We start from the raw sequence: 6,177 nt of genomic DNA, 5'->3' as shown, positions 1-6,177 counted from the left end.
ACTCTCAAACATAAATGGCTAACTTTGAAGAATTTGTTCTGAGCTACAGCCAAGTTTACTACTGTACCAAAGTGGAATGCAATTATGAATGAGATGAAGACAGTGAATGAAGAAGCCTTCTGTTGGTTTACAGAGAAGCCTGCAGCTCAATGGACAAGATCTCATTTCCAGGAGCACACGAAATGCGATATCTTGTTGAATAACTTGTGCGAAGCTTTCAATCCCTCCATCGTGATGGCTAGGGAGAAGCCTATAATCACAATGTTGGATAAGATAAGACATCAACAAATGACAAGGATGGCTGCAAAGAGGAAGGCAGCTCAAAGGTGGGATCGTGCATATGATCCAAAAATATTATGGATAACTGAAAAGGCTAAATCAGACACCAGGTTTATGAAGACAAATTATGCAGGTAATCAAAAATTTGAAGTACACAACATAGATGGTTTGAGGTGGAGTGTGAATTTGGTGAGGAAAGAATGTACATGTAGAAAATGGCAACTGAGTGGAATTCCCTATACACATGCCGTTTCTGGTATACCATCAAGGAAAATAGACATAGATGAATTTGTAGATGAATGTTACAAGAAGGAGAGATATCTGATGGCATACAACCCCATGATTCAACCAATGTTAGGGCCCAAACTTTGGCCTGAATTAGGGAAACACCTATTGAAGCCACTAGTAAAGAAGAAGTAGGTTGGCAGACCTAAAAAGCTCAGAAAAAGATCTCAGATCGAACCACCCGCTAGAGTTAAAATGACCCGAACACGCATGCAAATGACGTGTAAAAGGTGTGGAGAAGCTAGATACAATAAGAGTACATGCACTGCACAGACGCAGCCTACTGACGCACCACAGTCACAGAAGCGGAAGAGAGAGAGAGCTGCAGCTACCTCAAAGAGAAATACACCACAATCACAGTCACAGAAGCGGAAGGGAAAGAAGTCCAAAGCAGTGTAGTCTCTATGTCATTTGATGTAGGAATGTAACTGAACTTTTTGAAATGAATTATGGAATTTGATGTTTTGGGAATGGTACCATGACAATATATGTGTTAAGTGTTAAAATACTCTTCATTTCGAGGGTTGAAGTTTTATTTGTGATGTCATATATTAGATTTCATAAATTAATGTGTGCTACCAATGTATACACATTTTTATGTTGCATCTACACTTGAAGCTGTTCTTAATTTTGGACTGGAAACTGTTATTAAAGTGATGGGGTATTTACTGTAAGTAGTTGAATAGATAAGGGGCATTTTTCGCCATTTTTCAAAGGTTTGGGACCAACAATCCATAATGTGAGAAATGTTGGGGTCTTTATCTACACTATATACCTAACGTTTGGGGCTTTTACTACAACATTTACCAAACGCTTGGGTGTCAATATTTGCATATTTATTCAAAAATAAAATTGATCAATGTTAACAGTGAACATGTACAGAACACCACAACATTGCAACTGCATTTAAGCCTTGATTAACGTAGGGAAAGTAGGTTACACCATGAAGAAAGGATGATTACAGATCCAACTAAAAAATCCCAAAAAAACCTACTCAAATTTGACTGCAGATCCACTTTACAAACATTCCATATACAAACCCACAAAACCAAATCTTCCATACCGCACCTCCATTCGAACGGAGTTGCCTAATTTCAGGTTCCATCTCTCGTCTCGACATCAGAAGACCAAATATCAGCTCCATCGATCTCTGACACATTGGGGGATCCCACCAAAGAAAGAATGTACAACCTTGTAGATCCATCCCTCGTGGACAGGTAAGAAATCGTCTACCTGGGCTCAAGTTAGTCCACGATGTATTCATCTGGGCACAAGTTCCGCAATTGCACACTGACATCTCCATTTCTTCTACATTCGGTTCAAGATGTTGATAGAGAGTGAGAAACTGACAACTGACAGACAATTTATTATGGTTGTACTTATATTCTACATTTGGAGAGAAACGAACAAGTAAAAAGGAAGATGAAAAGGTATTTTAAGTGTTTGGACGATTTTACCATCCTTTATTTTGGTTAAAAGTGGTCAATTTTTTATTTGAACGGTCAATTGATGGGCGTTTGGACAATTTCCGTCCAAAAGAACCTTCACTGCAACCTAAGTAAAGGTTAGGGGTGACGTCTACAACAAATCAAAGGTTAAGGAAAAGTCTACAAGTGTTTTAAAGATTTGAGACTTCTGCTGCAATTTTCCCAAAAAAAATTCAAATATATTTAAAAATGGTTTTTAACTTTTCAAAAATCCTTTTAATTGGGCCTTAATTAATATGATTAATGCTATTCATAGTCACTCATTGCGGTAATCGCCCTATGTGACATCCTACATGGCGATTTATAATTTGATGTATTAATTTGGTAGTTTTTTCTTGTCACATATATTAAATCACTAACCGTCATATGTGTGTCACGTAAAGCGACTGCGATAGTGAGTGACTGTAAATAACATTATTCAATCAATATATACCCTATTCATTTGGTGGAAAAAGGGAAGCATAATTCTTACATTATGTATCCAATAAGGCAAATTTCGACTTGATAATAATCATGATATCATACACCAGGTTGCTGCAAATGCAGTTTTCTATCTTCTTCAATTGACGAAATCAGGGACGAATCTAGGATTGGATTTAAGACTGGGCTACAAAATTTCAAGTGGGGCTAATACGAGAAAAAAAAATTACACACAAAAAAAAAAAATTTCAAAAAAAAAATGAAAAATGCATTAAAAAAAATTTCTTGGGCCTTAGGGGGGACTATAGCCCAGCCCAATCCCCCCTCCCTGTATTCAACTCTAGACGAAACTCCATATCTATGAAAGTAAGACAACTTAGGCCATCTTCTTCCCAATCACGACATACGAATATTCCACTCTTTGTCTGATTCCACTGCACTATTACCTCAAAACTAAATCTAATTTGTTAAAATTAGAGTAGGAAAGTGCTATACACATAACAAAACTCTTTGTTTATTCCAAGATTGAACAACACTATACTCCGTCACGACCTACAAACGCCACTCCCAATATATTCTATCTTTCTAAAGCATTCATCTCTAATATCAAATAATAATATCAACTCATTAGATCATATTCGGGTGTCCAATTTTCTTGCGTAAAATGACCGGTAGCCAGCCGATGAATGTCTCCATTTAGAAACACTGGCTCGGATAAACCAACAATTGGACTGGTCCTCGATGAACCCTATGCCACGAATTTGAGTTCAAACTATAAACATCAACTTGAGTTTTGTACCATCAAATTTTGCGACCTCGGTGATAAAAGTAATATGTGAATGAATTATTTTCATTAATTGAGCAATTGATACATTGGAGTATATATACATGTAGACAGGGCCGATCCTGTGATCTTCAGGGCCTGAGGCGAGTTTCGTAAAGTAGGCCCCCCAAAATCATCTTAGATTCAAATTCAATACTGTATTATGGAACTTCTTGTTAACTTAAAACTAACCAATAAAACAACAAAAAAAATACATTATACGAAAAAAAAATTTATTGTAAAATGACAAAACCAACAATGTTTCAAACGATCGAATAAACAATCTCAATCATAAAAACAATAACAAAACAATCTCAATCATAAAAAACAATCACGTTAATCTTGTTTAATGTTAAAGTTAAAGCATAAGTTCTTCGAACCACCCATCTTTTTCAGTTTTACTACAGCAGAATTAGAATCAAAGATCCCCAGGTGACACATCTTTCACAACCTAACAAGCTGATCTTTAAATTATTGTTACTCAAAAAATAATCGAATAAAATCATCACACGATTTTTCACTTGATTGTTAAAAAGACACATAACTTTCACTTTTTTTACTTTTTGAGGGTTAATAGTTTAATTTTAATCAGAAAATAAATAAACCTGCCTATAAGAGCAATTTAAGGATTTCATTTCACTGACCAACAAACAGCAAGACAAGGACACTTAAAATAATAAATTGCAAAAAGAAAAAAAAGGGAAGTCATTCTTCGGAAAAGATGATACGAAACATGACCAAAAACATCTTCAAGAAAAATTAATTAGCAGAAATAAAATGAGGAAATTTTTTATTTCATTCATCTACATCATGGATGCAGTGAAGCTAATTCACCAACAAAATTTACATCACTAGAGTAAATAAGAACATCTGACACATATAACATACCCATAATCCACGAACTCAATTGTCGACAAAATGGGGTAGGGTGGAGACAGTGGCCGTCTGGCAGAGGACGACGATGCACCGGCTGCTCACATACTTAGCTGGAGAATCGCTCACCTACAATTTCAGATTTGGAAGTCGAATAGGGTTTTACAATTGCCGATTTGGGAGAAGTAAGAACGGGAGAGAAGGTTGGGCCTAATTAAAAAAAAGTCCAAAATAAAAGGCCCACAATCTTAAAAAAAAAAAAGATAAAAAAATTGGCCCAATTAAGATCTCGTTTGGCCCCCGTTTTTTTTTTCCATTTTTCCACATTATTCAACATTTTTCAACTCACCACCTACAAGCAACACGTCAATCACTCCTTTCAATTGTCAGTGCATAATGAATGCCAAAATAACCGTTGTGTGTATAAGGACAATAACACTCTCGTGTGCTGACATTCATCAATTCCACATTTTAAATACTAAGGGCTTTATTGTCATTTGTTGCCTCATTTGTTGTTCTTAAAAATATTCATATAGCTTCAAAAGATGATCGTTGCAGCCATTTCAGAAGTGGGTCCCAGCAGCCTACAACTTTTGAGCAAAGAAAATGAAATTTAATGGGGAAAAAAGGGGGCAAACGGGACCTAACGCTCATCATCTTCCTTCTCCAACTCTAAGCTTCCCTCCACGCTGCAACAATGGGGACTGTGTCTACAAGTCTGCCAATTAAAGGGCCAACGAAATGAGGCCCCCTAAATTTTTGGCCTGAGGCGCAAGCCTCATCTGCCTCACCTCAGGACCGGCTCTGCATGTAGAATGTAACATTCCGAAATTTTGTTTTAGAAAATAAATAAATTATTATATTATTTTGAAAGTGAGGGATTAAGGTGAAATAAATATTAATATATTATATATTTGGGGTCAAATAATTGGATTTTGATAAAGTAATGATATGTATATCAATATTAGACTCATTTCGAAGTTTGTAATTAATTAAAAGTTTATGACTTGATAAAAATTATTTTGGATAAGAACGTATTAAGTTATACCCAATTGAAAGAAAACAAGATAAATATAATTTTATATAGTTTTAACCCATTTTGAATTTGATTGATTGGCTACCACATTTTTATTGGATAGGAATGGTAGTTCTTTTAGATGAAATAAAATAATGATAAAGTACAATTTTTTTATGATACGTGTCATATTGGATTTGACTTTATCAAATCAAAGTTTTGGTTTATCTACTACTCTAGCCTACACCTATAAATACTAGGCAAGGATTTCATATTTTACCACACCAAAAAATATTCACACGTGAAAGAGAGAGAAGAAAGAGAGAGAGAGAGAGAGAGAAAGAGGAAAGAGTGTGTGAAAACAGAAATTTGTCATACATCAACTATCACTGTCGATCAATAAATCGTTCACAGAGTAGAGGAAGGAATTTTGGAACGTGCATTCAAATATTTTTCGTGTACATTTCGATAACAAGGTAAGATACATTTATGTGCAAAGTGTTTACGTTTCCTTATGCTCTTATATGCGATTAAATATGCATGGAATGCTAGTGGACCTTCGGGTTCTAGAGAAAGAGATATGAAATTTCTACATGAAAATAAGAGGACCTAAGATGGGTGTGTCGCTTGGTCACCGATATACTCCATAAGAGAAGAGCGGTATGAAGTGTATTATTTATTTGTTATATACCTGTGTATGGAAATTTGCACGTATCTTACTGGGTATTTTTAATACTCACTCTTACATTAATTTTTCAGATTAGTTCGGGTCGATTGAAACAGTGGAGAATTGGTGATGCGGACTGCCAAGTGGATAAAGAATAGAGAAAAAGAAATAAGTTCGCCATTTTAAATTTAGCAATTTGTTTATTTTAATTTAGAACGCATTATTTGAATTACTTAGGAGTTTATGTTTATGGTTAGATACGCTTTCAATAATTTTAATCTAAACGTTACAATTATTTGTTTATTGAAGAATTTTATATAGTTCCGCA

The 6,177-nt window shown here is 35.1% G+C and overlaps 1 long non-coding RNA gene across 1 annotated transcript in view; it reads left to right on the top strand.

Moving 5' to 3' along the window:
* The first annotated feature begins 5,378 nt into the window (after window positions 1–5,378).
* LOC111391328 overlaps window positions 5,379–6,177 on the top strand; it is a 3,895-nt gene continuing 3,096 nt past the window's right edge. Inside the window, exon 1 of the long non-coding RNA XR_002702099.1 lies at window positions 5,379–5,658. This is a non-coding gene — a long non-coding RNA (uncharacterized LOC111391328). The remainder of the gene's footprint in view (window positions 5,659–6,177) is intronic.

The sequence above is a fragment of the Olea europaea genome, chromosome 3 (assembly GCF_002742605.1).
Source record: "Olea europaea var. sylvestris chromosome 3, O_europaea_v1, whole genome shotgun sequence".
NCBI classification, from domain to species: Eukaryota; Viridiplantae; Streptophyta; class Magnoliopsida; order Lamiales; family Oleaceae; genus Olea; species Olea europaea.
Note: the sequence above shows the minus strand (reverse complement) of the source record. Positions and strands in the feature narration are given on the sequence as shown.